The sequence below is a fragment of the Bidens hawaiensis genome, unplaced genomic scaffold (assembly GCF_021521415.1).
Source record: "Bidens hawaiensis isolate Kalapana, Puna unplaced genomic scaffold, B.hawaiensis_p1.1 tig00029600_1, whole genome shotgun sequence".
Lineage (NCBI taxonomy): Eukaryota > Viridiplantae > Streptophyta > Magnoliopsida > Asterales > Asteraceae > Bidens > Bidens hawaiensis.
The window spans coordinates 152,493-177,316 of NW_027494899.1; the positions used below are offsets into that span (position 1 = coordinate 152,493).

A 24,824-nucleotide genomic window follows, 5' to 3' on the forward strand; every position below is an offset into this window, starting at 1 on the left:
ACGAGATAAAAATCGGGAAGCTTTTGGATTAAAAAACATGGTATAAAAATATATAATTCAGATAGTGTCGTTTTACAGTTAGATGTCATACCAAAAATGTCACTTTTGTGGGAAGGCAGTGTCCAAACTAGTAAGTTGGCAGCATGTGGGTCACAATTCACAAATCCATGTTTAAACATCATCTCAGAAAACATACGAAGCAAAAAAAGAAATAATGACAATTTTCTGTCCAGAAAGAAAGCTTACAAGCTTTGCGATGTCATGAGGGTTGAGACCAAGTTTTTGAATGCTCTTCAAATCATTGACTTGTGGGCCTTCCACAAACTCCATGGTCAACAACTTTGAGGTACTAAGGTTCCAATACACAGCAGGTGCATAAACATACTCTGCAATATGAGGAGATAACCTTCGAAAATTATCCATACATTTTATGCTGTTGTTGGCCTCATTTAAGAAATCTAGTTCCTGATAACCATCATCGTAATTTTATTAACAATATATTTTTAAATGCATAATACCACCTTACATTTGTTCATCCAGTTTTTGGTGTTTATAATGCAGCAGGATATCATAACAATTTGGGAAGCAGGTCAAAGTCAAAGATTAGCCTCTAACCTTAGGTAGACTCTCGTGTACTTCATCTATCAACCACCTATATTCAGACCACTATGGTTATTGCCAAATATCTCCATTTACAAACACACGCATAAAATAATAACAGCTAGAGATATAAACCTGTAATCAAATGAGGGAAATATCCAATGCAGAGTAGTGACAATCAATTCCACTGTTGCATAATCTGCAACTGCGGTATCTGTCATGTGCATATGTTGTACCTGCAAAAAGAATAATTATCAAATAAAAATAACACAAATCAAGTCTTGTACAAATAATCAAAATAAGATGGAAATTAATGGTAACAATTTGAAACCTTGACAGCCACTTTTTGTCCGTGATGAGTTTTGGCAACATGAACCTGAGCAAGGGAAGCACTTGCAATAGGAACAGGATCAAACTCCTTAAAGATCTGTGTACACAAACATTTAACTCACTTTTAAGACATGAAAGATATAATCAGAATAATATAGATATATACTTCTCATATGCATACTTCTTCAGGTGGGCCACCGAGCTCTTTCTTGACAACCTGGCACACTTGATCATATGAAGATGTCGGGCATCGATTCAACATAGACTCCCTCAATGTATTGATGTATTCTTGAGGTACCAAATATTCCTATATCAGAAAATATCATCTAGCTCAACCATAAATCCAATCTTTATAAAAGAAACTGATTTCCAAGATGTTGGGTTATGAAGGCCTTTGGGCCGGTTTTATTAGAAGGCCCGGTTTTGGCTCCTAATTATGTTTAACCCTAATCTTGTTTATTATATATATCCCATCATGTAATTGTAATCTTGGTTCTGAGCTAATAAGAAAACCTAGTTGCAGCCCGTGGACGTAGGTCCCCTCGCGGGGACCGAACCACGTTAAATTCTTGTGTCGTTTATATTTTCGTTTATGTGTGTTTATCGTTGTGCATGTGTGTGCTGTTTCGCTTCCGCGCGCCGCTTTGTTCCTAACAAGTGGTATCAGAGCTTTGGCTCGTTGTTTACACACGGTTTTGCACGGGTATCGATCGGAAAAAAAAAAAAAGGTAGAAGAGGCTGGTTTGAGAAGGGCTGCTACAGTGCCGCCGCTACAGTGCCGCGGTGAACAGTATCCGGCATGAACAGTGTTTCCGGCCGTGAACAGTGATTCTGCGGTGAACAGTATTGTCAGAGATCTTCGTTTTTCTGGTTAACAGGGCTGTTCGGGGCTGTTTTTCAGGGCTGTTTGGGACGGTTTTCCGGGTGATTTTGCAATTAGAATTCCTGTTTTGGACTTCTTGGAGTTGCAGGTTTCACTCGGGCGTTGCAGGTGAAGCACCGGGTCGGGTGTTTCGGGTTTTAGGGTTTTTCTTTGGAGGTTGCTCGGCTTCAGGGAACCGGGTTTTGTGAAGACCATTTAGGTTCGGGTTCAGATTTGTTTGCAAGAGATTAGTCTGAGGTAACTTTATATAGTTTATTTACAGTTAGTTGATTTATCGGTTATTGCAAGAGCAAATCGGTTTATTTGGCAGTGTTCTGTTGAACAATCGTCAAGTTTAGGCCCGTGCCCTTGTTGTGTCTGTTCACTGTTTTCGATTTGTTCTCGTTTGTTATTGTTATAACTGAAGACGAGGTGGTTATGATCGGAATGTTTGACGGTTTGGATTTTGGTTGATTGGTTTGTCATGTGAACTTGGATATAGTACTGGTGATGGATAAACTTGGAGAAAATGGAACCAGCGGGTGTGCTGGTGACGGCATAAGTGAAAAAAAAAATGAGGTTAGTGGCAAGTCATGTTAACTATTGCTCGTTTGGATGATCTTTCGGTTAGGGTTTGAGTTAACTGATCGTGTGTACGGTCATAGAACCCTTGGTACCGCTTGATTTCATGAAAGTTCTACTGTTGTTATAGCTGTTTGCCTGTTAGCTGGTTCGAAACTGTGATTATTACTTCTTGTTCGTTTGGAATTGTGAAGTTATATCTTGTTTGGTGGTGATCAGTGGTACACCATTTGAGAGGTTCATAATCTCGTGTTGGGTAAAGTTATTTGCCGGGATAGTCCGAGTGGGGTTCATCTCATGGAGTGTTGGTGTGGCATGGGTTGGGATAACAGGAACAGTGGGAGCTGGGCATAGTCGACTTGGTAGGTTGCGTAGAGGTGAGACATTTTAAGAGTCGATGTCGAAAGGTTTGGAATTCTGCTTTTGAGAATGTATCTGGGGTTGATGCATTGAGACTCAGTGAAGGCGGTGAAGACTCTTGGGTTCAAGATTCTAGTTTGCTTTATTTCTTGTTACTCACTTCAATGAAGCATTTGTTGAATCTTTTAGTTAAAGACTTTTGGAAGATACGGTCTCTGTATCGTCGGAAGAAGTGAACCAACTTTCGAGTTATAAAGTCTTGGCTCGCTGAATCAGGTAGAGCTAAGGGGTTTCAGTTTGCAGACATGAAGCCTGGAGCCACAGTGATGTTAGCTTGAGCGTATTCGGAGGTCTGAACATGTTCGGGGTTTTGGTAACAGTGGGAGCACGCGGTGTGTTCTAGGTTTGTTTCCAAAGGGACGTTGAGTTCGGAAGACTGGGAAATCCGAATGTGAAATTCTCTCCTGGTATAGTCTGCTGATTTTTTGGAGAGTGATTATCCTCTGGAAGTCTTTGGAGCCGGTAGTGTGAGTAAGTGAGGGCCGGTTAAGATTGAGGATGAGCCATTGGCGGGTTTTGTCATGGCTGGGTCTGTGATGACCGGATTGGAGCTCTCGGGAGCTTCAATGGGCCTTTCAGGTAACTGATGGGAAGGGGCGCTGCAACTGGTGTGGATTGGTAGAAATCTTAGTTTGTTCCTAGAGAACTGGAGGCTTGGAGAACTTCTTTTGTTGAAGTTTTAGCTTGTTCTTGGAACTGGAGGCTTGGTTGATTTCTATTACTGAAGATTACTAGAGTTACTGGATGAATGAGATTGTTATATTTACTTGGATGGCAGGCTGGAATTTATCGCAAGGCCTTCAAGTGGGAGATTGTTGGGTTATGAAGGCCTTTGGGCCGGTTTTATTAGAAGGCCCGGTTTTGGCTCCTAATTATGTTTAACCCTAATCTTGTTTATTATATATATCCCATCATGTAATTGTAATCTTGGTTCTGAGCTAATAAGAAAACCTAGTTGCAGCCCGTGGACGTAGGTCCCCTCGCGGGGACCGAACCACGTTAAATTCTTGTGTCGTTTATATTTTCGTTTATGTGTGTTTATCGTTGTGCATGTGTGTGCTGTTTCGCTTCCGCGCGCCGCTTTGTTCCTAACGATCCACAAATATATCTTACCAATTGACCAATATGTTGATCTACGTGCACTCCTGGTGTGGACCTCATGTTTAACTTTTGTCCTCTCAATGCTATCTTCTGGCAGTCCCAATAGAGAATACTGATAATCTAAAAAGATAGTAGAATTCATTAGTTCTGTATGAAAAATAGCTTCATTACAACCTAACTACAGGTGTGCATGAAACTGAAAAAACCGAACCTAAACAAAAGGCGTGTCTTGAGTAGCAACATGTGTTTATACCATTTGCATTTAATATTTTTGGTTTCCTCACGCCTTAACTATATAGCCGAGTCCAACTGGTCATTAATAGTAATGTTATGACCCCAATATCTATGTTATTAATTGAAATTTGTTTAATGTAAATTAGAAAAACAAATCTACAAGAATACGAAATTTAGACTTTCAAAACATATTAGGATTCATGTAATAAAAAATGAGGAACGAAAATAATTACGGTTTTAAAATTCAATGGTTATGATGTAATTTTAAAGAAGCTCCTGAAAAAATTTTAAAAGCTCCCCACCAAACATATCCTTTATTTTGTTGATTATATGTGTTGGCTGTCATTCGTTTTACCACTAGACACCGTATGTTTTTCGGCACCCAATCTCGCTATTTGGGGTTATAACTAAGAAATAAAGTCATATTTAGAAAGTGCATAATTCCTTTATCCCTGCTTCCTTGTCATCACACCGCTTTCTGGTATATATGACAATATTAGAGCTTACGTATTTAGATGTTAACGGAATATTTAATCTGCATATGAGATTTATGTTGAGATTGGTCTACTTTCTATTCGTTGGGATGGGTTTAGCATAAACTATCCTGGCTTCAATTTTGTTTCTACAGTTGATAAGCTTATTGACCCCATGATCAAGCTAATACAGCTATAAATCAAACTATTATTGATGATATATGAACCCTTTGGAATATTACACTATTCTTCTTCTAGTTTCAGAGTATGCACTTATGTTGTTCGGTGAAATGCCTGAATGGCTTACGCCAAAAATAGATCGAGTATTGGTAGAGAATTTTAAAGGAACTGATTATCAAGGTAGAAACCAAAAATATAACATTAATGATGCTGAACCTCTGGTGATCAAACATAAGAAAACAGTGCAATAATGTTGCTTGGTTGAATATGTGAATCTAGAAACAACACTAATTAATAGCTCATAAGAATCTCGATCCAAAACAAATATGAGATGACCTGTAGTGCTTAGCAAGTCAAAGAATAAACAGTGGCTGCTTCCTTAAATATGTTGAATTTGGTGTTTTTATCGCAGCTGGAAATATATTGTTCGAGTATGTTGTAGTCGGAGCTAGCGTGTCTCGTTCATGGAACCAAACACTAAGCGAGTTTCATGTTAATATTCCATCCATGGGAAAGGGGTTGACTACTTGGACCTGATAGCCGTCGTTGTATCTGGCCTCATTTGTATATTTGCATCATTCAGCATGAAAGGATCATCATGGCTTAATTCAATTGAAACCATAATCCATATCGGTGTCCTGCTTTTATAATGAAGTTGGAGCTGTTGATCATAATGAAGTTGAAAGAGGAAATGATGGAGAAAGTGTGGCTGCAACTTCTGAACCTGTAAAACTCAATACAATAACTAGTCGCACCTGATTTTTGTTTAATTTGGTAAACTTATGAAAAATGTGAAATGCAAACTTTAAAGAAACAGATTCCTTTTCTGATGTACATGTTTGAATCATGTGCTATTATTCTGCATAAGCAATTGCGCTGAACCACTTTTGTTTGAAATACAAAAAATACACATGAAACTCTGCTAATTTCATGATAAATGTGCGAATAACAACAATAAAGTTAGATCAATTACTATTAGGAAAGAGATATTGACTATCGATCACAATTTTGAGACTTTGTAATACAAAATTAAAACAAATACTCAAAATATAACATATTTTAATTAGAAGGTCCTCTACAACTGCATGATTCAAAAGGGTCCAGCTGCACCCCAGACTTCTTTACCTGCATCAAATTTAAAAAAGAAAGAAAAGAAAAAAAAATGAAAGAAAACAGAGTTACGAGTTTTGCAAAATTTGGAGAATAGAAAAACATATGAAACACGCACCGTTCATGAACTAATTTTGTCATCTTCTTTTATTTTGCCTCTATAAGATCACATAGTTTGCTTCATCAACAATTGCATTGACCCATTTTGGTTTTCCTGTTGATAACATTAGATATCCCAACAGTAATCCAAGTAAGGTTCCACATCCATATCCCATCATCACCACTTTCCATGTAAATCCACTATCCAGATCTTCATCTCTATCTCTATCACCTTCAAGTTGTGGTTCATGCATATGCTCACTGCATTTATTGGGCAATTGTTGCCCACAAAGTTTTGGGTTCCCTCCAAATGATTTCCCTTCAAATGTGTTGAACTGTTTTCCTTGTGGAATGGGGCCCATTAGATGGTTTTCGGATAAATTTAAGAACTCAAGAGATGTCAAGTCAGCAAGGCTTTGTGGGATCTCTCCGGTGAGTTGGTTCAGTGATAGGTCTAACGATTCAATTTGTGAAATATTTCCAAGGGCCTGTGGGATTCGGCCTGTTAGGCTGTTGTGGGACAGATTGAGCACTTTCAAAGAGTTTAGATTTCCAATGATGTTTGGAATCTCCCCTTCAAATTTATTGTTTGATAGATCAATAATCGTATACTCGTCTAAAAGCCGCAGGAAATGTTGATCCACTCCTTTCATTGCAATAGTGAGAGAGTAATACTCGTCACCTATGTATAAATATTCTGGTCGTGTGTTCTTTATTACCACATTCTTCATGGCATTGAAATTATGAAAAACTTCTATAGGGAGTTGGCCTACAAATCCATTATGAGATAAGTCAAGAACTCGTAGACTTGGAAATGGGAATTTAATCATGGAAGAGGTTACAATGCCACCATGAACATTGTTTGATCTGAGGATAAGAACCTCTAAGTTGGGAAGATCTCCTAACTAGCCAGGAAATGTGTCATTTATATGATTGTTTCCCAAATCAATTACTATCAATCTTTTACTTTTGTTTAAAGAAGTTGGCACCTTTCCTTCTAACTGATTTCCGTTCAAAAAATACCCTTTTAATTGGCCCCAATCCTCGTATACATTTGGAATGATGCCTTTTATCGAGTTATTTGAAAGATCCAAAAGTTCCAACTGATTTCCTCCAATCTCCCCTACCCAATCAGGAATGTGACCCTGAAGATCATTGTCAGATAAATCCAAGTAGCTAAGAGTTGTCATAAATCGAATGGATACCGGAAACACCTTTAGACTACAAGAGGATAAACTTAAGATCCTAAAATAAGGATTTACATAATGATCAGCATTATTGGTGGTAACAGATATGCCACTGTATGACAGAACGAGGGTGTGAAGGTTTATGAGGCTTGATAAAGATGTATCCAAATTCCATTCACCTCTAAATTTATTATACGAAAGGTCTATGATGGTAAGGTTGGTAAGCCGTTGAAATGTATGCCGGATGGGACCACTATCAAGCACTTCAATCTGGCCGGTCAATTGATTGTTAGCAACATGTAAACTTTCTAAAGATTGAAGAGAAAACAACTCAAGTGGCATATTGCCTTGGAATTTGTTATTATTCAGCCATATATATTTTAAAGCAGGAAAGGTAAACAATGAAGCAGGCAATGCTCCGGAAAGCTTGTTAGATGATAAATAAAGATATTCAAGGTTTCTAAGGTTAACTATGGATTCGGGAATGGACCCATTCACATCACAATCTGAGATCCTCAAATAAACTAAAGAGTTGAGATGGCTAATTGAAGTGGATATCTCTCCCGATAAGCTTGTGTCTGACAGATCTAACCTCGTGAGAGGGGAGTGAGTGCTTGTGTTAAACTTGGGAAGTGGACCATAGATATTATTGTTATATGACAAGTCAAGTTCTTCCATAGATTTAAGACTTAAAATGTTATCAGGTAACTTCCCTTGCAAGCCGGTAGAGCTAAGATCAAGTGCTCTTAGATAAGAAGAGATATTAAGATAGGTGGGTAAAACGAAACCAATATTTACATCATCAAGCCAAAGTTCTCTCAAAATTGTGGAATTTTTAAGGAGAACACTGAAAATATGAGGTTGAATATGCAAATTATTAATTCCATTTGAAGAGAGATCAAGTATAACCAGTTTTGGAAGAAGTGTGATCTCTGAAGGGATATGCCCTATGAAACTGTTTGTAAGGCCCCGAACCCGGTAGCCCTACTTTAGCGTCGGATTTACTCATAAACACAGTTCTTCAAATCAGAGTTTATTAAAACTTTTCGCGGAATATAAAACATCAATCATTTGTTACAAAACGTTAAACCTTTTCTTTGATACCATAACACAAAACTTTATATTTAAAACATCTTTACTTCTTTCTTCAGATGCCAGCCGTTCAATCCATGCCGTGTGTCATCCTCATGCTAACTCTGTAATCAGCTCACCTGCGTGCATACTAAAAGTCAGCTACGCTGAGTGAGTTCTAGTTAATCGAACGCCATACAATACATACACATACATACATATCCGTAGATACATATCCATACTTCACTAGTTACCCTTCTGTTCTACATACATACTTACTACCATACATACATACATATTTATAACCACTAACCTCAGTCTACCGAGAGTACGTTCATAGTCCGCCGTCTATACCTGTACTCAAGGTCGTGAACACGTAAAAAGGTCCGCAGTCCTTACCTATGTTCACCCTTTATGGTACGTGCAAGGTCCGCAGTCCTTCCCTATACCATCCTACATCCACAACACGTACAAGGTCCACAGTCCTCCCCTATGTTGCAACCTAAACCATAGCACGTACGAGGTCCGCAGTCCTCCCCTATGCTACCACAATACAACTACAGCACGTATAAGGTCCACAGTCCTTTCCTATGCTGATGCCTATCTATAATACGTATAAGGTCCGCAGTCCTTAACTACGTTGTCGTCTATTATCTGTAACACGTATAAGGCCCACCGTCCCTATCTACGTTTACATCTATCATCTACTTTACGTATAAGGCCCGCAGTCCTTAACTACGTTTACATCTATCATCTACTTTACGTATAAGGCCCGCAGTCCTTAACTACGCCATCACCAGCCGAGTCTATGTCCGACAAAAGCTAGAGGGATTTGCCATCCTAACTTACTATGTTGAACGTAGAACTCACATACCATTCGTGTACCTGTATACACCTACTTCACATATACAATAATTACATCATAGCATAAGAACACCCTAGGCGTTCTTTACATCATTCATTTAACAACCATACCTCTTGTCGATACGTGCAATATCCGAAGATCGTTCACGCCCCGACAAGTATTCATTTGTAATGTTCATACATCTTCGATGTATAATATTCGTACCTTTATTTTTGACCTGACAGTACGCGCAATATCCGAAGATCGTTCGCGTACCGACAAGCAACCATTCATATCCATCACATATATCACATATGGCATACACTTATCACTTAGGATAAATGTATTAACAACACATCGAGTATGCACACAGCCCCTAAAACATAACACATAAATGGGGCTAGAAACTCACCTGAATACTGTTACGCTCTCCGTTAATAGTTATTCCCCTCTTGAGCTGTGCACGGCTAACTGTATAATATTTACACGTATCAATTAGCTACTACTACTTATGTTGCGTTTCTATCTTTATATGACCCACAACGAACGGGGGTCCGGGGGCAGCGCCCCTGGTAGCGGGGTTCTAGGGGCGGCAGCCCCTAGCGGGGTCCAAGGGGCAGAGCCCCTGGCTGGGGTTAAGCTGCCAGGTCAGCTTGGAAAAATTTTATTTTCGATAACTGCCTTAACACATTTTCCATTAGGTTTTTAATTTATTTTCTAAACGAACCTCACTTCAGGCGAAGTTAAACCTCGGGCGAACTTGGCTTCAGGCGAAGTTAAACCTCGGGCGAACTTGGCTTCAGGCGAAGTTAAACCTCGGGCGAACTTGGCTTCAGGCGAAGTTAAACCTCGGGCGAACTTGGCTTCAGGCGAAGTTAAACCTCGGGCGAACTTGGCTTCAGGCGAAGTTAAACCTCGGGCGAACTTGGCTTCAGGCGAAGTTATCCTTAGGCGAACTTGGCTTCAGGCGAAGTTATCCTTAGGCGAACTTGGCCGTAGGCGAAGTTATCCTTAAGCGAAGTTACGCTTGAAGGCGAAGTTACGCTTGAAGGCGAAGTTCTTCAGGCGAACTTAATCTTGCAGGCGAAGTTGTCGCGCTGCAGACCTGTTTGCCCATAACTCCTTCGTTTCTTAGCCAAATAACTCGATTTTGGTACCCACGGAACCGTATGATCGGCGCCTACAAACCCCAACCATCAAATCGGCCTAAAATCGACGTTTTAGGGGTCCGATTTGGGCAGTTGGGTTTCGGGTCCGGTTAACCCATCCAATCCTAACCATTTTCAGTAATAATAGCTTTGTTAGATTAGTTCTTACCTTACCAACTCAGATCTATCAACAAATCTCGGGTCTCGGCTTCGAATCTAGATCGGTTAGAATGTGTGTGTTTTGAGGGTGTAAGGAGTGTGTGTTAGGGAGTTTGGTGAGAAATGAGATATTTTGGGATTTTGGGGGTATTTATATCCCTGAAATCCCATTCTCATTTAACCTATCTCAATTAACCCAAGTCCATAACCCACTTCCATTACCCGACACTAGCCCGACCCATACCAACTCCTATTCTTTTATTTATTTCCTGATAACCCGAGTAAACTTCCCATCTATTAATAAGTAATATAATTAATATTACCTTTGAAATTTCGGGATGTTACACTGTTCCTTGCCAAATCAAGTATTTCCAAAGATTGAAGACCGAATATGTTGTTAGGGAGGCTTCCATGCAATCCAGTGGAGTACAGCTTTAGTGATTTTAAAGAAGAAGATATATTAAGATTACTAGGTAAATCGGTGGAGATATTGAGAAATCTAAGCTTAAGTTCTTCAATAACGGTAGAATTTTGAAGCAGATTGATGAAAGCATGAGGTTCAAGCTTGAAATCCATCCCGTTATAAGATAGATCAAGAGACACCAATTTATGAAGGCATGATATATCTGCAGGAACTTGACCCGTAAACCCACAACGAGAGATGTTGAGATGTGTGAGACTATTAGAAACCTTGCTTATGTGAGGTGGAAGTTGGGAATCAGTAAAATCATTGTAAGCCAGGTTTAGTCTCTGGAGACGAGGGAGGTTAAAAAGAGAGGTGTTAGGGTGGATAGTACCTATCACCATGCCACAACTCAAGTCAAGACCGATCGCGTCACCTGTGGACCGGTCACAAGTGACCCCATTCCAATCACAACAATCTAAATTTGTGTTCCAGTTAATCATTTTTGGACTATAACCTGAACCAAACCGATCTTCACATCTATAGGCATACTCGTACATGGTATCATTGATTGAGGAAATGTTTTGTTTAAAAAGAAGCAACGCAAGTGTTTGTTGAACAGAACATTTATGTGTTGTGTTGGTAGAAGATGAAGAGGATGGAGTAGAAGAGATAAAGAAAGAGGAAAGGAAAAAGAAGAGCAACATCGAATTACTCATTTTCTTTGATGGTGTGTTTCTAATTGCTATAGACATTCATACTTTGCTACAATCTATATACACACACATGGCTATTCGTTTATGGCGTCAATCTTCTATTTTCATGTCCTATTATGCAAAACATCTAACTTTTAATTTTTTGTGGTCCATAATTCTCACTCATAGTATCATAGTGAAGACTTCAATAACGTATCTTTTGGTTTACAATACTTTGATTTGGTCATGATGGTGGTGGTGGAGGACGATGGGTGGTGGTGGCGGACGATGGTGGTAGGTGGTGATCGATGGTAGTGGTGGGTGGTGGGGGTGGATGGTGGTGGTGGCGAACGGTGGGTGGTGGCGGTGGTGGTGGATGGTAGCGGTAGTGGTGGTAGAATCTCGTCTCTTAAGACGAACGGCGGATGGTGGTGTGGTAGAATCTCGTCTCTTAAGACGAGATTTGAAAATCTTTTTTTCCTAGAATTTGAAAATATGGACAGAAAAGGTATAAACATAAAAAAAATAGTTTCTCAAGACGGTTTTTTGAGAAAAAAAGTTTAGTAGAAATTTGAACTTTTACTCCAAGATTTCAAAATTATTTGGACTTTCTCTTCATTATTTTCCCAAATCTTGTATCCTCCCTAACTTTCCTTAGTTATTTGGCCTACTCCCTCTATATTATTATCTTTTTCCAATGCGTCTGGAAAGTCTAAATTTTAAAAAAAATTTAGGAAAAAAAAGCTATTTTAGTCTTTCTCTCTCTAAAATGGGCTATTTTGGGAATTTTGCCGAAAGAAAAACCTTTTTTTGCCTTAATAACATGTAAAGAAAGCATGAAATATGCATTGTCAGCAACCAATAACATACAAAGCAAAAAGAGAAAGATTCAATGCAGACAATCAATTCCACTGTTGCATAATCTGCAAATGCGAGCTTGGATTTACGGCACGATGGGCAGGCCGCCGATTTTGTTGGTATGATTTAAGTTAAAAGAGTAGCGGGGGCCTTTTCGTGAATCATCTAGCTCCACGTAAGTAAGCAAGTCAACTCATTGGGGAGTTACCTTTATATCCTATTTTTAAGTTGTTTTAATATTTTTAAACCAGTGTTTTGAAACCCGGCCCGGCCGGTCGGACCGGGACCCAGTCCCTATACCGGGTCGGGTCAATGTTTTTGTTCCGTTTCAAAAACCTAGCCGGGTTTTGCGGGTGGCGGTCGGCCAGGACCGGTTGACTCGGCGAGTGAACCGGTAAAACCCATTTTTTATTAAATCCAAAATGAAATGTGCATGCCGGGATCGAACTTGGGTCATTTTAGAGATAGAAGTTTTAATAATTATCCCATGAGCCAACCAAGCTTCATTGATGTATCTATTAATTAAAAATTAACTATATATATTTTAAAAACAATGTATAAAACATAAATTAACATTGAAGTTTGTTATTATTAATATTATTTTTATATGTATATGAATTATATATATTTATATAAATATATATTTAAATTATTTATGACGTCATCCGGGTTAAACACCGATCCGCCCTCCCAGGTGGGTCCGATTTTTGACCCGGTAACGCATCCGGGTCAACGTCCAGCCCGGGTCTGAAAACAATGATTTAAAAAGGTAACTTATACAATATTTATTCTTTATAAAAAAAATTGTGGATGTTTAAAACTTTTAGTAATTGTTTTTTTGATTAACTTAAACTAGAATTTCGTGCACGCCGCGTTGCTGCAAAGCCATTAAATCAATACAAAAACATAGGGCCTGTAATCATATTTGTAATTTAGATAAATTACATGGACCATCTTATATAATTAGTTATGAAATATTAAAACAAATATATACATTTTATGTGTTATGGCGGATGGTATCTGGGTTGGTTTTGTTGTACTTGTAGCAAAGGAAAGATAAAAAGAGAAAAAAAAAATTAGAGAGTTTGTACCAGCTACTTAGATTATTGTATATGAAGTCCACTTGTACTCTAAGCTAGCATGATTGTACCTTGACATATTTAACCATTAAAATGAAATTGAAAGAAATAAATGGCCAAATAGAATTTTTCAAAAACCTAGCCGGGTTTTGCGGGTGGCGGTCGGCCAGGACCGGTTGACTCGGCGAGTGAACCGGTAAAACCCATTTTTTATTAAATCCAAAATGAAATGTGCATGCCGGGATCGAACTTGGGTCATTTTAGAGATAGAAGTTTTAATAATTATCCCATGAGCCAACCAAGCTTCATTGATGTATCTATTAATTAAAAATTAACTATATATATTTTAAAAACAATGTATAAAACATAAATTAACATTGAAGTTTGTTATTATTAATATTATTTTTATATGTATATGAATTATATATATTTATATAAATATATATTTAAATTATTTATGACGTCATCCGGGTTAAACACCGATCCGCCCTCCCAGGTGGGTCCGATTTTTGACCCGGTAACGCATCCGGGTCAACGTCCAGCCCGGGTCTGAAAACAATGATTTAAAAAGGTAACTTATACAATATTTATTCTTTATAAAAAAAATTGTGGATGTTTAAAACTTTTAGTAATTGTTTTTTTGATTAACTTAAACTAGAATTTCGTGCACGCCGCGTTGCTGCAAAGCCATTAAATCAATACAAAAACATAGGGCCTGTAATCATATTTGTAATTTAGATAAATTACATGGACCATCTTATATAATTAGTTATGAAATATTAAAACAAATATATACATTTTATGTGTTATGGCGGATGGTATCTGGGTTGGTTTTGTTGTACTTGTAGCAAAGGAAAGATAAAAAGAGAAAAAAAAAATTAGAGAGTTTGTACCAGCTACTTAGATTATTGTATATGAAGTCCACTTGTACTCTAAGCTAGCATGATTGTACCTTGACATATTTAACCATTAAAATGAAATTGAAAGAAATAAATGGCCAAATAGAATTTTTCATCGGTGGTGAAAAGAATAGAGAAAGAGTCCCGAGAGGAACACGTAGGCGCTAGGCATAAAGTGAACGGTGGTCCAATAAAATCAAAGGGAAAAATGAATGGTAATGCTATGAGTAAAGTAAAAGTTGTTTTTTTTAAATGAAAACCCATTTAAGTTGTGAAAACCCTATGTAGTACGTGTTTTTTTGTTACATGTAATATATGTTGTAACATTTAATACAAAATATCGAAACATCAAAAAAAAATGTTTTGCTATTTTTTAATATTTTTTTACTAATTTTTATATATGATTTCAGGAGAGAGAAAAAGTTATATTTATATTTACATTTTTTATTCACTTTAATTGTGGACCACAAGATTTAAACATTAATTAAAAACATATGATTGAGAATGAGTTTCTAGAGTTTTCACAACTCAAGTGGGTTTTTATTTTATACTTAGCCTATATATATATATAGGGGTGGATCTTGCGATAAGTAAATCTCAACCATTGATTACAAAAATTAATGGTTTATGTTACACCATGACAATTTAGTAAATATCAAGAAGTTGCTACCAGATGTTAATTGCTTACAAGGGCAAATAAGTCATTAGTGTGTAGCTAACAAAAAGAAACAACAATTAAACATTTAATGTGTTTTATTTTTTGCATGTACATAATATAAAATTTTATTTTTAGATACAATTTGCTTTTAATAAATTTTATACTAAAATGAAGACAACATAATATTTAACAAAGTTGTTTATTTGGATATTTACACCGGAATTTAATCCTTTTTATTTCACTCATTCGGTGTTTATTTCCACAGGAATTGAAAATGAAGACAATATAATAATTAAAACTGTTTATTTGGATATTAAAAATGTACATACATGCATACCCACGTTCGTACGTACATACCTATATACATCGATGCATACCTACCGAATAGCCCGGGTACATACTGGGACACATATGTATTTACACATAGTCATACCTATATAACATATGAAACTTTACAACTACGCACATACATCCTTCCTAAGTACAGACGTACATTCCTGAATACTTACGTACATACATGCTATCACACCAACATACACCCAAATACGTACGTACATACATACCCATGTATGAACATATGTCATTGTCTAGATACAAATAGTCAAACGATACATACCTACACTACATTAGTTATGGGTACTCAACATTTGAAAGTGTGCCGACACCACACTACATTAGTTATGACTACACAACATTTAAAAAGTGTGGCTACACTACATTACAACATTTAAAAAGTGTGGCTTACACTAAATTAGATACGTCTACATTAATTATAAATACACAACGTTTTTAAGTATGCTTACACCTCATTACGTAGCTATATCTGCATTACATAAATAAGCTTACACTACAATAGTATATTAAAATCAAAGGGGGGGGGGGGGGAAATCACATTTGAGATCAAATGATGATGATGATGATGATGATGATGATGAAGATAATTAGTTATGTTTTAGAATAAAATGATCTTAGATCAAATAGATTCTAATGGTTCAAATTTTAGATGAAATAAATAATAATAATAATAATAATAATAATAATTTGTAACTTACCATTTGCTAATAATTTATCATTAATTATTAAACCATTAATGAGCATGAGTTACAAAGCAAAAAAAATTATATTTCACTAATATACCCTTGTATATAAATAATTTGAAAATAAAAAAGAAATCATGTGATTGGTTAGAATCTATTCTTACACTTCTCTCTCTCTCTCTCTCTCTCTCTATATATATATATATATATATAGGTAAGGTTAAAATAAAAACCCAATTGAGTTGTGAAAACCAACGAAAACCCTATGTAACATCGTTTTTTTTGTTACGTGTAATATATGTTGTAACATTTAATACAAAACATCGAAACATAAAAAAAACAATGTTTTGCTATTTTTTAACATTTTTTTACTAATTTTAATATATGTTTTCAGGAGAGAGAAAAAGTTATATTTATATTTACATTTTTTATTCACTTTAATTATGAACCACAAGATTTAAACATTAATTAAAAACATGTGATTGAGAATAAGTTTTTAGAGTTTTCACAACTCAAATGGTTTTCATTCTATACTTCCTCTCTCTCTCTATATATAATATAGCAATTATGAAACTTATTTGTTATTTCGTGAATCTTTTTTTCACTGTTATAGTCTTCAAATTAGCTTGAGAAAATAATTATTATGATGGTTCATATATGTTCTAATGAGGTCGCCTGAATTTTGAAAGGTTACACATTTCTGATAGAGTAAACTATTAAAATCGTCACTGAGGTTCACATTTGCTTATTTCATCCAAAAACATTTTTTTCGCAATTAGACCCTTGATTTTTCTCAGTTGTTGTCAATTTCGTCTAAATTGTTAACTCAGTCTAAATTTAACGTTAACTCAATGGTGCTACTGTCCTTTTACACAAGCGTTTACACTATTATTATTATTATTATAATTCTTTATGAAGTGGTTTCAAGATTATTTTATTTATTTATTTATTTTTGGTCTTTGCACTGACGAGTCATCTCATAGTCAAAGTCAACATAACTTATTTCCACCTCAATTTCCAGATAAGCAGAGTAGTCAAAAATCAAAGTCAAGAAAATATTTCATATTCTCACTTTTCTCAACAATCAAAGATCCATTCAAGAAATTTAGATTTAGGTTGTAGTTTATGAGAGATTATAGAGGCGGAGTCAAGGGTAACAAAGGCAACCAAAACTACCAAGTTTTTTATAGTTTGGTTACTTTTGAATGACTTTAGTGAAACAATACGAAAACATTTTTAATGTTTGTGAAGTTACTCTTCTACTTTCACAATATGCACTTACCGTGTTTGATAAAATGCCTGAGTGAGTAATTACACCTAAAATAGATAGATCAAATATTTATTGGTTAGATGATTTTAAAAGAAATTATTGCTGATGCTGAACCTCTGGTGATCAAACATAAGAAAGCAGGGTTATTAACTCTTTTGAATGGAAACCGGTTAATGACGGTTTTCGGGTACCCAAAACGGAGGGGAATAACCACCTTGTTAGTACTGTTTCATAGACGATATATATGGGCGAAACTGTAAAGAATCTTTGATCAATTTCATAATAACAAACCATCTGCTTTGACTTTCGTTGGTAGACCGGATTCATCATAATTGATTCCATGTTTTTATTCTGAATTTCTGATGCGTATGATTTTACATATATGGACGTTTGATTCGCGATTCAGCGTGAAGAAAAAGATAGTCACGAGTTTGCATGTGAACTGAGAGACTAGCATAGCGGTAAGCGTCTAAGTCTGGCAAAACGGGCGGTTGGGTTTCCAGGAAAGTGGGTCCAGGTCTAAATGGGCTGTTTTATAAAATATCAATTTGGTTTGGGTTAAAATAGGTTCAGTCCAAGATGAACTTGGGTAGAGTCGTTTTAGAACAAAAATTTCAAAGTTTTAGGTGGCTGAGGGTGACGGGTGAAGGCAGAAGCGGTCATGCTGGTGACGAGGAAGGTGGCAGTGGCAGTGGTAACCCATGAACCAGGCTGAATCTTTACATTCAGTTTTTGGTCGGTGCGGGTTCTGTAAGTCGGTTTACCCCATTGAATCGAAACCAAAATACTAGTATGAGCTGCATATTCATAGGTTGCAACAAATAATTTATAGCTGTAAGAGTGTCAACAATATCACATACACTTGCCCCTTAACAGATTTGGTTTTTGGCTCTACATCAACAAAATTAGTACACCATAATGCAACAAATTAACATCTATTTCAGTTATTTCTTTGTCAAATGTATAAAAATTAGTTTCCTTTTTGATACAAAAAAGTAATTTTCCTCGACGTTGTACAAATGAAATTCATTTCACTTTGTGCTTCAAGGTGGTTTTGATTTGTGGGTGATAGACAAAAGTCGTCTTAACCCGCCTCATTTTAACCGACTTCATTTTGACCAAAACCCGTTTAACTCGCCTCATTTAAACCGACTTAATTTTGATCAAAACCCCTTCTGACACCAACCAAAATGACATTTTTAGAAAAAAGTCTCGTATTGACCTGAACACATTTGACCAGACCCACCTATTATGAGATAAGATCCGCCAGAAAGAAACACCAAGGTCAACAAAAACTCACTCATGTACGTTAGATTCAAAAGCATTAAGGTGTTTGGCAAATTCTGAACCATTAAGTACTGAACCAGTAAGAGGGTCTGAATGATTAAGAGAGTCCGAACCAGTAAGTGCTGAACCATTAAGTATTGTTTGGTCGGACCTCTGAATGACTATGCAGAATGACTATTTTGCCCCTCTAAACTATTTCGCGCTGAATGAATGTTTAGTCATAGCTCTTAATAACTGAACTGAATAACCAAATTTTTATTAACCAACCAAAATACATATTAAAACAAACCTTTATTATTATAATCAACCAAAATACATTTTGTTCATCACCTATCTTCATATCAAGCTAAGACCTAGCTGCTTTATCAAGAACAAGTGGGCCAAATTGCCCAATAGCAACATGTTCGCGTCAAAAACACTTTCAACATTTATATGCATACAACAATGTTAGAGTTGATCTTCCATCTGTAACAGACAACATGTTTGGGTTGACCAGCTCCATTATCTTCGGCAAGTTTGTGTGTTCTTGACAGATGCTTTGTGGCAACCCAACCTTCATAGGTGCAACCAAATCACCACCACCACATGATGGTTGCAACCCCTTCCGACAAAGTGCTGCCTAATTCTTGACAATAGCCTAGTAACGATTTAATAGTAATAATAATGATTAATAACTAAATACTTAATATATTTCACCAATCTCTCAGTTTGATTATCACACGTCCGTAGAAACATACCTATGTTTCTGCAGCTAACTTCTGAAACTCAGAAACGCCCATAGGCCCGTTGCAGACAATAGCTTTTGTATTATCCAAAGTTTCACTATACTTAAGAGGTTTATTATTTAACAACCAAACACACCTATACATGTTAATGGTCCCATTAAATGGTAAACAAACAGCCCCTAAGACAAGATTGAACAACATAATAATCATCACAAATATTCCACATAATTCAGAAAGTTCTGCACGCTTGCATGATTCAAAAGGGTCCGGTCCAGCCACACTTGAAAATTCAACATAATCTAGAAAAAGAAGGATTTTGATTTACCATGAATCTGAGTTGACAGTCCCTAACATCGAAAAGTTTTTCACACAAAAAGCACCAACATCACATAATTACTATTGAGATTCAAAAACAATGAGACAAAATCACCTAGCAAATAACATAATAACAGTAGAGTTTATGTGGTGGGACCCCGTCCTTAACGGAATGGTTGAAAACGAAAGATAAGGAACTCAAAATTATTGATGGTGATTCAAAGAATGACGGACGTGTGAAAATCAAACTGAGAGATTGGTGAAATATATTAAGTATTTAGTTATTCATTATTATTATTATCATTTATGGCATGTTAATTAACCACTAAACGAATGATGTGTGAAAGTAGAATTGAGAAGTTGATGACATGGATTAAGTGTGCAGTTCCAACGCAAAGTATAAATATAACAGTTATCAAGATTAAGCGCGTAACCGAATATAACAATTCTATTTATTATTTAACGGCTTTTGCTCGTTGATTACATGAATTATTCTTCTTATATCCAATTAATATGTCGTCGGTCGTTAAAGCTCGGTCCGTAGACCCACACACGATTAATTTATTTGAATGATGAATATGTAAAGATATTTTTTTTACCTTCTCGTTTGTTTATACCAGATATCGATCGGGTTTGACCGAGTTGACCATGTTTGTAGTAATTGATTTACATATAAACCATCGATCTATGTACCATCATCCGGTTCTTGCCGGAAAGTCGAGTTGCTGCCGGAGGCATGGCAGCGAACGACTGTCTTTCCGTCTTCCAAGAACCTTGATGCAGCGGTGCGCTATTGCCGATTTCTTCTCAGCCGCCGTTCTCCCTGATGTTGTTTTGTGATAGAAATGAGGATAGGGTTTATAACAATGTATTTATACTTAGGGTTAGAAATGGGTAAAATGGAAATTAAGCAGGTATCGCGTACACGAACTCATTCGCTCGTTTAACGTTTCGCTCTTAAATCGTTTATTCTTTTTATATTTTTTTTTCTCTCGAAGCATAAATAATTGTCATTTATGTTTCGCATAGTAAATGGTCTCATATTCGAGTTGACGTTCTAAATTTAAACGTTATGCTTTGCATGATTATTTTTGGTAATTTGATTCATTTAGTAATTTACTTTATTTTAATAATGTGTTTTACAGTATCTCGTTATATTTGACGTATCGTACCAGGTTTGTTATAACAATTTCAAATATTCATTTGTTTTGAAATAATAATTATTGAGTGAAATAATTATCACTGATCTAGCGGAAATGACATTTATTAGCTAAATGGGATTATCGGTATATTATTATATATATTAAAAACAGGATTTTCCTCCTCCATACAATAACACTATTCAATTTACTATTCAATTTCATATTATTTTATTGTTAAGACCATGCTCCAAACAAAAGATTAACATCACTTTACATAATCAAATGGTTATTTTTCCCTTTGTTTTACTTAATGTTTTAGCTAATTATAATGTTTAACAAACTATATCTATATCGGTTTTAGCTAATTATAATGTTTAACAAACTATATCGGTTTGTCGACTTTACATGTATTATTTATCATTTAAACGATTTTCTTAAATTTTGCTTTAGTTTTTGTTATAGTTGGTCTTTACAATGACCGAAACTTTTTCGTATTTAAAACTATCTCATCGTCACATGTTTTATATCCATGTTTTGATGTTTGATACCGCCTTTTAAAATGTTTTTTTGGGTTACTAATTCATGTTTACAAATCTTTGTTGGTATCGTCAATACCGAATTTGCGTCGGTTCACAACTATAACGTGCCGGTTTTTATTGGTTCTACATGTGACATTTTTTTGTATTTTGGCATTGACGGGGTTATTTCTTTTGTTAACTGATGCTAGACTGTCGCTACTAGTAAAAAAACAATTAAATCAAGATCCTAATCACCTAAGCTAGCTAGGGTAAGTAGGGTATCGAACCACGATGTAACATTCGTTACTTTTCACACCTGAAAACCCGACCCATTTTTTTAATTTTTGGTTTGTTTATCATATATATATATATATATATATATATATATATATATATATATTGTTATTAATTAATTTTCGTTGCATGTTTTCTATGCGACAATCATTATTTTGGTATTTTATTTATTCGTATTTGTTAAACCGAACCTTTTTGTCATTTTAATGTATCCTTGTTCAACGTTTATCGGTTGTGCGTTTTAAATTCATTTTGTTCAAATAACGTATAGCCAAGGGTTAAAGTTTATTAAATTGAATCGATTCGCAAACTATCGGGTGTAATACGAAAATAGTCCAAATATAAATATATACTTTTAACAAGTTTACAACATTTAAAAGTCCAAGGTTCATTTTGAAAAATATAGTTTATTAAATGTTTTATTATAACTTGAAAGTTGAGGGGCCTTAAGTGTAAAACACTTAAATTAATATATTAAAAATAAATTCCATCCATCAGCCTCCATTCCCGTTCCCACTGTAGCCCGATTTTCCGATCAAATCTCCAGCGGCTCCGGCGACTACAAATACACCATTAATATAGCGTTTTGACCCACTAATTTAGTTTAACATCTTTGGTCTTCGTCATTTGTCGATAATCAACAAATTAATTGAATAATAACGTATAATCTTCCGACCAATTAGCCCGAAATTCATCCGTAACTGCCGGCCAAATAATCAAACTACCATTAACGACCATTAATCAATTAACGCTTCATTTGACACTATAAAATGGACTACAAGCTTCGTTTAAACCCGTACCAAACCTCAACTTAATCAAATATACTCTCTAAATCCAATTCTTGATTATCAACGATAGTTTTCCGGTGAGGTCCCGTTCTCCGTCAATCCGTAACAACACCAAGTAAGTAATACATGGTTTTTAATCCTTTTGAGCCAATAAATAAAACCCCTAACCTTATTTAATCAAACAAGGAACGGAGTTAGAGAATTGCAATCTAGGGTTTTTTTGAATAAAGATGATGAACATTAGTAATAATATAAATATTTTCTTTTCTGTACTTTAACCAAATTGCATATTAGTTTAGATGGTAAAGATGCTTGAGTATGGTCTTAGTTCAAACCCGGGTCATGACTAGAGGTGTTCAAAAAAACCGGTTACGGAACCGGTTTGGCCGGTTCAACCGGAAACCGGTTTTTTAAAAACCGGTTTTTTTAAAAACCGGTTTGACCGGTTTACGTAACCGGTTTACGTATCGGTTATACGTTTTGGAGCCAAAACCGGTTTTATAACCGGTTATAAAAAAAACCGGTTTTTTTAAATAACCGGTTATTAAAAAACCGGTTAACCGGTTTTTAAAATAACCGGTTTATTACCGTTATAAAAAAAACCGGTTAACCGGTTTTTTAATAACCGGTTAACCGGTTAAACCGGTTTTCGAACGTTACCAAACGGCTTTATAGCCGTTTTTTTTTTTTTTTTTGACCGTTTTTTAGCCGTTTTTTTTTTGTTTTTTTACCATTTTACCCCCACAAACATCTATATATAGTTTAGGTTGGGTATTGGTTAGATCACACTTGATTATACAACTCCAAACGCTCTAAACGTTTATTTCATACGCGATTATACAACTCCAAACGCTCTTCTTTCGTAGTCGTTTATTTCATACTCGAGTATACCACTCTTAATTCGTAGTCGATTATCATGGCCTCCCAAAGTGCTGCTTCATCGGTCAACATGGGTGCCTCGAACACGGGAGAAACCGTCGTTCGGGTCATCCCCACGAAACGAAACCAAGATATTTGGCAACATTTCGACCTATGCGAAATGTCTAACGGAACCCAAAAAGCTAGATGCAAACATTGTTTGAAGTTTTATAACAAAGAAGCAAACTCCAGTTTAAGAGCTCATGTAGAAAAGCCCTCTTGCAAGGTCTTGAAGGTCGAATCCGGAAGTAGTTCGCAGCCGGAGATGACGAATCAAGGAACGGTGTTTACGTACGACCTTGAAGCGGTACGTCAACAGTTTGGCAACTTTGTGATTCAACAATCACTTCCTTTCAACCACTTCGACAACCCTCAATTCACGGAGATGATGCAAAAGTATGTTCAACCACGCTACCAACACGTAAGTCGTTCGACCCTTAGAAGAGATTGTCTTAAAGCATGGAAAAACGCTAAATCCGAACTAATTTCATACTTTTCAAACTTACAAACTGGTGTGAACTTAACAACGGATGTGTGGTCGGTACCTAATGGTTCGCCCGACTCATACATTTGTGTGACGGCTCATTGGGTTGACCCCCGGTCGTGGCAAATGATGAAACGAACCGTTGCGTTTCAATTGTTTGATTACCCGCACACGGGTAGAAATATTTTTAAACTCTTGGATAAAGTCATTCGACAATACAAGATTGAAGATAAAATCTTTTCAATATCGTTTGATAACGCGTCCAACAATACGGCCGCGGTTGGCCATTTAAAATTAAAGTATAAACCTATCTGTGATGGAGCGTTTTTTCATAGCCGATGCATTGCACATATTATCAACTTGGCCGTGCAAGATGGGTTAAACGTGATCGAAACGCAAAGAAACAATTTTAAAAGAATGTTACGAGATGTTTTTAGCAACAATTCAACATTTTCAAGATACAAAAAATTTTGTGAAGAAGCTAACTGTCAATGGTTGGGGCCTAATTGGGATTGTCCAACAAGATGGAACTCGACTTGTGAAATGTTTGAGAAAGCCATCCAACAAAAACAATCGTTAATTGCGTTTCATCAAATTTTGTCAAATAGGGGTAAATGTGCACCGTACGATCCTAGAAACTGGTTATTGATTGAGATCGTTACGGAGGTTCTTCAAATTTTTAAATCTTGCACAACTAGTTTATCCGGGGTTTACTATCCAACAAGCCCCATTGCTTTACCAAAAATTGCTGTCATGTGCACAAAGTTGACTGAAATTCATTGTAGGGGTGCACCTTATTTTGATATGGGTGCAAAAATGAAAGAAAAATTTAGAAAATATTTTCAACAACTACCCGCTTTTTTGACCTGTGCGGCTGCGTTAAACCCTTGCATCAATGTTGGTGGTGTTGAAGCTTTAATAGAAAAAATTTGTGATGAGCTAGAGTTAAACGACGATCAAAACCCCCATTATAACCAAACTTTAAAGAATGCTTTCAACACCACCTTGGCAAACATGTATGATGTTTACCTTACAAAACACGGGTCGTCTTCCC

At 36.2% G+C, this 24,824-nt stretch overlaps 2 pseudogenes across 1 annotated transcript in view; both read right to left on the minus strand.

The window, feature by feature from the left end:
• LOC143579091 (putative ABC1 protein At2g40090) overlaps positions 1 to 24,824 on the minus strand; it is a 53,210-nt pseudogene that overhangs the window by 7,737 nt on the left and 20,649 nt on the right. The window contains exons 2-7 of the transcript XR_013143394.1: positions 3,908 to 3,927; positions 1,112 to 1,237; positions 932 to 1,027; positions 777 to 836; positions 242 to 465; positions 92 to 198 (exon numbers count right to left, since the gene is read on the minus strand). The product of XR_013143394.1 is annotated as a putative ABC1 protein At2g40090 (transcript). The remainder of the gene's footprint in view (positions 1 to 91; positions 199 to 241; positions 466 to 776; positions 837 to 931; positions 1,028 to 1,111; positions 1,238 to 3,907; positions 3,928 to 24,824) is intronic.
• On the minus strand, positions 6,030 to 11,582 carry LOC143579079 (receptor-like protein 9DC3; annotated as a pseudogene).